Source organism: Etheostoma spectabile, chromosome 13 (genome assembly GCF_008692095.1).
Source record: "Etheostoma spectabile isolate EspeVRDwgs_2016 chromosome 13, UIUC_Espe_1.0, whole genome shotgun sequence".
NCBI classification, from domain to species: Eukaryota; Metazoa; Chordata; class Actinopteri; order Perciformes; family Percidae; genus Etheostoma; species Etheostoma spectabile.
Window position 1 is genome coordinate 10,454,009 of NC_045745.1, and position 9,646 is coordinate 10,463,654.

Consider the following 9,646-nt stretch of genomic DNA (forward strand, 5'->3'; position numbering starts at 1 on the left):
TAATGCACTATCTATTAAAGGCAGTGCATTATGGGAAACACTTGCCCCAGCTATAAGAGGGCGTCCCACTTTGGCCTCCTTTAAGAGCCGGGTAAAGCTGAGGCTCAGAGCTAATCTAACATGTAACCACCGCTAACTTGTGTTTCCATTCATTTACTAATGAATTGTCCTGTTTTTTGTTTTTCTTTTTGTTTCTTCTTGTCTTTATTTACTAAATGTTACTATCCTGTGTCTTTTTTTTTACTGTAACACCAACCTGCCTGTTGGACTGCACATGGAAATTAGCCCTCGGGCTACAATCTGGCTCATTTACGTGTACTGCTGTGCATGTCCATCAATGCGCGTTGTCCTGAATTAATAAAATAAATAAATAAAGCTCTCAGTGTAGTTGCTTTTACATGATATAAATAATAGGGGGGAATATCTTTCTGGTTGGACTGTCGTTTTATTGGTTGGATGAGATTTCTGAATTTTGTAGTTTACACATCAACCAAAAAGCATCTCTATTCCAACCAAATGTTGCCTTCAAAGACCACGAGTGTGGAACATTTTAAAACATTTTGTGAGCCACTCGGCTTCCCTGGAGCCTGTCGATAAGAGGCTTATGTCCCCCTGCGAAGAGGAGGAGGAAGTAAAGGATGATGGGATGCAGAGAGGAAGGGAGGGCAGGAAGGATGAGGGAATCCCCGATGCTCTGCTCCTCAGGAGATCACAGGACTCAGAGCGCGTTTACAGGAAATCAGAGGTGGCTGGAACAGGGAGTTTCTTCATTGTATGTCACAGTTTAATTAATAATGTATTGAGCAGCACTGGAACAGGTGTTTCCAACATTGCAATGCAGAAAGATGCATATTTTAGGATTGCATGAGTGTTTAGTATTGCATATATTGTATTGTGTAGAACTGTATATATAATTTTTAGTATTGTATCTTAGTTTTTTTTTGTTATTATCTGCAATACCGTATTTTAACTGTAATATGCAGTTCCTTTCCACTGCACTTTAATTTTGAAAGCTTCTGCCCAAACTTTATTTGTACTACCTTTAAATACATTGTTATACTGCTCATTTTAGCGTAACTTATTAGACATATCTATCTGTAAATAATTCTGTTTATATAAATAGCGATCTGTACATATATTCATAGTACATATTCACCTGTAAATCTTGTTCACAAAACTTTTTATCTACATATTATATTCATAGGACAAATCTGTCTGTAAAATTCTGTTTATAACAGTATTCATCTCTATATTTATTCAGTACATATCCATATCCTGCCCTTATGGAACCAGTGTATATCCTGCACCTGCTGCTATTGCACTTCTAGTTAGACCATAAACTGCATTTTGTTGCCTTGTACCTGTATAATGACAATAAAGTGGAATCTAATCTAATCTAATCTAACCTAATCTAACCTAATGTATACTTTAGTATTGTATTTAGAGTATTGTATTGCATTAGCCATGCTAGCAGCTCCATGTCGGTTCACAACTTTAGACTAAAATTCCTTAACTACCATTGAATCGATTGCCATGAAATTTGTTCCAGATATTCATGGTCCCCAGAGGATTAATCCACCTGATTTTGTTGACCCTCTGACCTTTCCTCTAGCGCCACCAGTAGGTTGATTTTAGTGGCTCTGAGTGAATTGTCTCATCCGATCATCCGATCCAGAACTATGAATTATTGTTTGTATTGTGTGTTGTAAAAACTGAAAATCTACAATTTTGTTGACACAAACAAATCGTCGTTTTCAACTTTTTGTTACGTTTTTGTCCCTTTTTTCAACACAAGTTTTGAACAAAATACCTGAAAAGGGACGAAGACGTCAAATCTTTGTCTGTTTTGACCCAGGAAGACAACACAAAGGTTAACTTATTTAGATGGTGAATAAACACGTGAAACAGAGAAATATTGTTATGTAATCCATTGATTTCAACAATGCAACTGTAGTCTAAATACCAACTAGTTAAATTGTAGCTGTAACTCAATACAGTTCCTCATGATTTGTATTCTGTGAGTACATGTGAGTACATGTATCTGTTTCTCCCCAACACGGTACGCAGATCAACATGCACTTCTCCTTGTAGTTGTACAGGCCACCAGGCCACCAGGCCACCAGGCTACCAGGAACCCCTGCCAGGCCAGAAAAGGCTTTTGTTTAATGCCAAAATTAACCCCGAATATCCATTGAATATCTATTGTGTTCCAGGCAATCGTCTGTGATTATTAACAGCAGACCAGTCATTAGTGTGTCATTAGCTAAAGTCAGGTGAAATGTTACCTCTTCCCTAATGCTCTCTTTGCCTCACTCCTTCCAAAACCTTAGGGACAAGTTGTGTGTGGAGGAGCAGACAAACAAAAAGCCGGCGACAGACAGTCAGACAAGAGGGTTGAGATTTCAGCCGGAAAGCTGCAGGGACCAGCCGACGGTCAGGCGGTCGGACAGTTGGGGACGGCAGACAGGCTGGCGGTGGGCGTCTCTCCGCTAACGAGGCCTGACAGCTTCCATGCAGGCTCATGCGACAGTGAAAGGGAGGATCGGGTCAGATTCAGAGTGTTTGATGTCGGGGTGGCGTTCACGTTTGAAGGCACCGCTCATTTCGCCTGTGTTGGCTTATTTAAGCTGCGCGGTGTCAGACGGACTGAGTGGCCCGGCGGGCGGAACCGTGCCGGTAACTCGCAACGACAGTCGACAACAAAGCACCTGATATCTGCACCGCCAACTGATAACAACACCACTCGTCTGGATTGGATTGTCTGAGATTAACCAACATGCTCTTTTTTTTTCCTGGTACATACAAGAGTTTCATTCTTTATTGTGCAGCCGGAAGGATCTGACATTTTTTGTGTGTGTGTGTGTGTGTGTGTGTGTGTGTGTGATGTAAGCCAGGAAATCCTGGGCTGGCGTGCCGGCCTGGATGCCGCGTCCATTGTCTGGCCGCTCGCTCACTGCTCCCATTGATGCTCTTCATCCAGCTGTAAAATCTGATGTGTGTGTGTGTGTGTGTGTGTGTGTGTGTGTGTGTGTCTGTGTGTGTCTGTGTGTGTGTGGAAGGCGGATTCAGTCCCCTCTGAAAACAAGATGTCAGGAGTGTTGGGGCGCCCGGGTAGCTCACCTGGCAGAGCGTGTGCCCCATGTACAGAGGCTCATACCTTGCTGCAGCGGCAGCGGGTTCAGTTCCTTCCTGCGGCCGTCTGCTGCATGTCATCCCCCCCTCCCCCCCTCCCCTTACATGTCTAAGCCGTCCTAATAAAGGCCTAAAATGTCAAGAGTGGAGCAAGAGTGCTGCAGCTTTGGCATTGGAAAGATAAAAAAACCTGCCCTGTTTGATTCCTGTGTGCTTCCACCGGACAATATCCTCCCTCTCTCTTTCTCTCTCTAATTCTGCTCCTCTCTTTCTCTTTCTTTCATTCTGGGGGGGGGGGCAGATTAGCATAACAGCCTCCACAGGAACGCTGTCAGCTTTAAAACCCACTTCCTCTGCAAGTGGTTTTCTGCATAATCTGGTCCTCCCACCACCACCTCCACTTCCACCACCAGTTTAAAAAACAGTAACACCTCTGTCTGTCCCTCTTCGTCTCTGGTCTGGCAACATCTGGTTCTTGACCAAGCACCAATAAATCACTTAAGACTCGTCATGGCTTATCTACAGCATCTTTACACTGGACTACATGTAATAACGATTGGTTATTGCTGGTTGATTGTCCATCATTTGCTGCTGAGATCTGGGAACAACAAGCCCGAGAGGTCAGATATTGTAAAGAAGCCAACAGCGTATCCATATTATCTGACTTTATTTGCAGGCAAGTCGGTCAGAGTTGAAGCAGGAAGTCAGTCTGTGATATGTTGTGGTTGTTTACATCATTTCACTGTTCATTTGACTAATTAACATAAGTTTGGCTAACCTGTTCGATCGTCTGACTTCTTTGTACAGGAGAGATGTCGCAGTGTTCCCAGATCTCTCTACTACAACTACTAGTTCTTACCGCAACAACTATTTCTTACTACAACTACTATTATTAATCTTAGTTCCATCATCTTTATTGTGACTATAACTACCACTGTTCATCATACCCCCAACCGGCACCGTCAGACACCGCCTACCAAGAGCCTGCGTCTTCCTCACCTCACCATCAGAGGTTTCTGCCTAAAATGGAGTTCTTCCTCACTACTGTCGCACTAAAAGCTTGTTGTTGGGGGAATTGTTGGAATTATTGGGTCCTTATAAATTATATAGTGTGGCCTAGACCTACTCTTTCAATGATTTGATACTACAAAAAAAAAAACAGGAATCATGGCCCAAATAATGAAAACATTACACACAGAACTACTGGCCCAATTTTAATGAAACTTGGTGGAAGGGTGTAGAACGAGCCGATGGAGTCTTACTTCCACCAAGGAAGAACCTATTAACCCTCGTGTTGTCCTCGGGTCAAATTAACATGTTGTCCTATATCAATGTTCTTTTTAATTCCCCAAAATAACATGATTGCACAACGCTCTTTGCCAAGTACAAATCTCTACTTTCATTAATTTTGGGGCGTCTTATTGAATTTTATAGCATTGTAAAACAAATGGAAGTGTTGTTGAAATAGTATTGAGTAAAAGTTGACATATTCCAGTCTGTGATTATCATCAACATCCATTCCTTTAATTTTAGTCTCAATAATTCCTAATTTCTGCTTTTCTAACTCAAACATTAGGTATAATTTCCTATAAATGAGGTTTATTGTCCATACATACCAAAAATAACTGTAAAACTAAAGTTAATAACTTAGTGTGACGTAGTGTTGAAAACGTCAAAAACAAGTTACTGTCAAAAGTGTTGAAAAATGGGATACAAATGTTTTCTTACGTTTTATCTCTCTCCACCACTTTGTTTTATAATGTTAGCACCGCTGCGCATATCTCTCTAAGTAACTTTAGCTGTTTTGCTGCTTTATGGAATAAAAACGCTGCCAGCTTTTTTTTCATAACAAAAGCGCCCTAGTCAACTTTTTCTTGTCAAAAAAAGACACCGAGTGTGGAGCCTTATTGTTTGCTCTACGGTTTGTGTTTTCAGCTGCTAAATTCCTGAATGAGGCGACTTCTGCAACATTAACAGATCTCAGAACTGACAGTTATGAAACAGCAGAGGAAAAGGCTGTTTGTGGAATCCTTGTCTTTATCTATTTGTGTGTGTGTGTGTGTGTGTGTGTGTGTGTGTGTGTGTGTGTGCCCACTAGGCACAAAGACCCAAAACCTCATTTAAACAGCAAAACACCAGAAAACGAAGCCAACAAAAACACAAGCAGTGAGCACGTCCTTTGTTCCGGGATATTTCAGCCCCGCCGCATTCCACAACAAAACCCATCTGGAGGATCATAGGACCGACTCTTCGGTTACAACAAATCATGAAAAACAACTTGCTTTCCTTGCGGAGTCATCCATGTTCTCACGTTCCCACATCCGGATCAGGAAGCCGCTCTGAGCACAGGGAACAGGTGGATCCACAGCCCGGTCAGCTGGAGGCTATGACACAGTCTGAAGGCATGGCGAGGGAGAAGACTACAGTCGTCTTCTGTGTAATTGGGTACTTCCTTTATGTGCTACTTTATACTCCGCTTCATTTTGGACGCCAAGATTGTCCCTTTTACTTGTTTTGTAATTTGCCAGATGTAAATTTGTGTTACTTTGGCAGATTTGAAGATGTAAGGGATTAATACGAGCACCACATTTATATGTTTCTGATCGAAGTTCTGCTGTTCTTGTCCCAGTTAAAACAAAAAATTCAACGTTTACTTATTTTAAACTTAACTTCAAGTCCTCCAAACCATTAACTTTTTTTCAACATTTTACGTTTTTAATGTTGTGAAATGGTCACAGTTGGTTATGTTTAGTTTAAATATTATTGTTTTGAGTTAAAATCAGACGTTACTTGACTTTCTGAAGTGAATGTGACGCTGAATGTTGAACTGAAAATAAACTTGGCTTTTACTTATATTTTTAAACGGGACTTCACTTACGTCATGTACATAACGTACTTAACATAGCTATAGTGCGTAGTTTCTGTCGCCCCCATGAGGAATTCTAAGTAATGGCAACTAAACTGTTGGCGCGTCCACATGAAACAAGCCTTCCGTGATCACTCAGCGCCCCAACCCTTCCTCCATGCAGTTGCTAGTAGCCAAGGAGGACAGAGGATTTAAAAAAAAAAAAAAAGATGGACTCTTCAGAAGAGGTTTTCATCTTCACTCGAGTTTCTGTGCGTGAAAGTCGCCGGACGCTACAATCTTCTGATCAGTCATACTGAGAAATACAAAGAGAATTGTGTGGAGCCGATAGTCTATAGTAATTAGCTTTGTAGCAGCTCATTTGTCAATGGCTTGAATGTAACGGACGTTCATTGGTATCAAAGTTACGCACTACAGCTTCAACTTACTTAAGCCTTATTCACATGAATCGTCCATGTCTGTCATTTGTAAAGAAAACATTCCCCCGCCAGACCTGCCGTATTTCGCCGAACACCCAGGTGCTGTGATTATTAGTTATCAGTAAAGTTTCACGATTTGTTCTCAGCTGATTAACTATGTTAATGATATCAGTTAAGTGAGGTCGGCTTCTAGCTCACACAGTAAGCTGTGCGCCCCATGTTAGCGGAGTCCTGCTGGGCCCGGGTTCGAGTCCGACCTGTGGCCTTTTGGTGCGTGTCATCCCCCATCTCTCTCCCCCGTTCATGTCTATCCACTGTCACTATAATAAAGGGAAAAATCCCCCCCCAAAAGTCTTTAAAAAAATAAAATACATGATGGTAGTTAGCTGGACATGCTACATTAAGGTTGCATGGTGTGTTTATTTGTCATTTTACAACACAGGGTTGCACAATGGGGTTCAGAAACAAAAACAGACTTCTAGCTAGCAAGCTACATGCTGAAAATGGTGGAACATTTGGATCATGCAACAAGGCAGGCCTGCTTGGTCCTTTTGGTGAATGACTGTTTTCTGATGCACCTTTCTATCTCTCTTGCAAAGATGGATATGGGATCGGGCTGCAGACGCTGCCTGTCATGACCAGGCCAGACCTTTCTCCACAGCGCTGTGTAGACAAGTCTGGCAAAGCAAGACCACTTAAAATGTAATTGAGAATGCAGTTTAGTTGAATGGGAAAGTAATTATGTTAGAAGACAGGATTGGTAGAGCTGAATAAAGCAAAAGTGATCAAAGCCAAGCAAACCAATAAGGTAGTGTAGAGCTGAGAGAGAGAGAGACATAGCAGAGAAGGCTCAAGCTAAATAAAGTTAATGAATAAAGTGGAGGAGAACAAAACAGAGTTAAAATGGGTTCAGCTGTGAAGTATAGAGTACAGTAGGAAACGAAGGAGAACAGACCCATAGGCACACAGCAATAAATACACATGTTCAGTATACTTTTTCACACACACACACATACACTCACACACACACACACACACAGGGTGCACAGACAGCGCAGCGTGCCAGGACTTGAGAGGAAACAGATTGCATATTTTGGATTTCAGATCAGGTTTCAGCCTCTCGGCCTGCAGCACCGGATAGATTTGATTACGGCAACAACCAGAGGCCAAATCTAATTAGCACATTATTCACAGCAGGATGTCGGTCTTGAGTTTCAGCGTCAGCCAAGACGTCTATACTGGTTTCATGGTCATCAGGCAGAAGCTGGCGTGCCTCAGAGTGTTTGCACTGCGGGATAGTTGTGAGGTGAAAGCATTGGACATGTGGAGAAAACCAGAGGATTCAAGACCCGTTCACTGCAGGCTGTGCTTTGGCACCGCGGCTTTGAGCTAAATGCTAATTTGTCATCTTAGTGTTTGATTCTAAAAGACTGACAACAAAACCTGATGTTTATGTCAAAACATGATGTCACATCATCTATATTTGGCAGTTATTCAGAGCAATGAGAAACATATCACCAAGTACCAAGTGTTACCAAATACTCTCCTGTTGTCCTCCTGTGGTCAAATTTGACCCGTTTTCAAAGTTTCTATATCATAAATTGGGGTTTCTTTCAACCAATGTGCACAAATACAACATGATGTAAGTAATTAGTAATGTTATACTGACAAAACTTTGGCATGCAGCTAACCCGTTTGTGATCATCCACTCCCCTCCACATCTGATCTTAACAATTAGTCAAAACAATTCATAATTCCAGCTGTTTTATCTCAGTAATGTTATATAATTTCATATAAATGAAGTTTGTTGGCCATTGAATTCCAACAATAAATGTAAAAATAGTGGTAAAAAGTTGGAAAGAAGTTAGCCAAGAAGATGTAACGCAGAATTGGGTGATAATTTATAATTTGTTTCATAAACAGGTAACGTTAAAACAGACGACACAAGGGTTATTAACAGTGTTTCAGCTTTTTCCTTCCTACATTGTTCCAGAATAAACAGCTGTGCTAATGAATTAGCAGCAAAGTTTCATGATTTATTCTTAACTAATTAACTATGTTAATGATATTAGTTAGCTGAACATGCAACATTAAGGTTGCAAGGTTTATTTATTTGTCGCTTTTGCATAATGGAGTTTGGAAACAAAAACAAACTTTGAGTTTGCAAGCTACATTCTGAAAATGGTACGTTTTGAGGAAATTTGGATCACGCAACAAGTCTGTCCTGCTTGGTCCTTTCAGTGAATGATTGTAAAGATTTAGAAGGAATATGTTTTCAGCATTTACTGGGATCGACTGTGGCAGGATTTATGTGGATGAAGTGCAGTCCCTGACAAAAGTCTTGTCGCTTATCTATTTTGTAGAAACACCTGCTGTCAACCTGACTTTTATTTAATCAATTGGTGTAAGAAATAGCTCATATGAAAAGCTAAAACCCTCCCAAATGATGTTCAATGCACTGAAATAAATTAGTTTCACTGAAAAAAGATTTATTATTTAAACAAGACAGAAAGGTCAAATTTTGGCAAGACAAAAGTCTTGTCGCCTATACAAAATTGAACAAATTTACTGCAAATATAAAATATGTAGCAAATTAAATAGTGGTGCTGTGAGATCCAAATTTAATATCTTGATACTTCCATGGTTTGAAGGACTGCATCCATGCGGTTTGGCAAGATTCATACAATGTTAGATGAAGTCATCAGGAAAGCTAGAAGCAGTCTTGCTGCCTCCCAGAGTTCATCATATCTTTGGTTTGGTCTTCCATGCTTCCTCTTTCATCCTACCCCACATATGCTCCATGATGTTCATGTCTGGGACTGGGCCGGCCAATCCTGGAGCATCTTGTCTTCTTCGCCTTGAGGAACTTTGAAGTGGAGATGGAAGTATGCGATGGAGCCCATCCTGCTGCGAATTTGGCCTCTTTTATGGTTGGGAATATAGGAGGTAGCTAAATTTCTTGGTATTTGAGACTATTGATGTTGCCTTCCACCCTGCAGATCTCTCGCACACCCCCATACTGGATGTAACCCCACACATGATTTTTCCGCCACCAACCTTCACGTGTTTCTGGGTGAATCTTGGATCCATGCGGGCTCCAGCAGGTCTCCTGCAATATTTGCGGCGACTGTGGTGTAATTCAACAGAAGATTCATCTTCCACTTCTCCAGGGTCCATCCTTTTAGCAGGCTGTGGGCCTTGGCACATGCCACACGGTTTTTTAATTGTC

At 41.3% G+C, this 9,646-nt stretch overlaps 1 long non-coding RNA gene across 1 annotated transcript in view; it reads right to left on the bottom strand.

Annotated features, from left to right (window-relative positions):
- Positions 1–6,326: 6,326 nt before the first annotated feature.
- Positions 6,327–9,646, bottom strand: part of LOC116701132 (uncharacterized) — a 17,409-nt gene continuing 14,089 nt past the window's right edge. The window contains exon 3 of the long non-coding RNA XR_004334820.1: positions 6,327–6,421. This is a non-coding gene — a long non-coding RNA (uncharacterized LOC116701132). The remainder of the gene's footprint in view (positions 6,422–9,646) is intronic.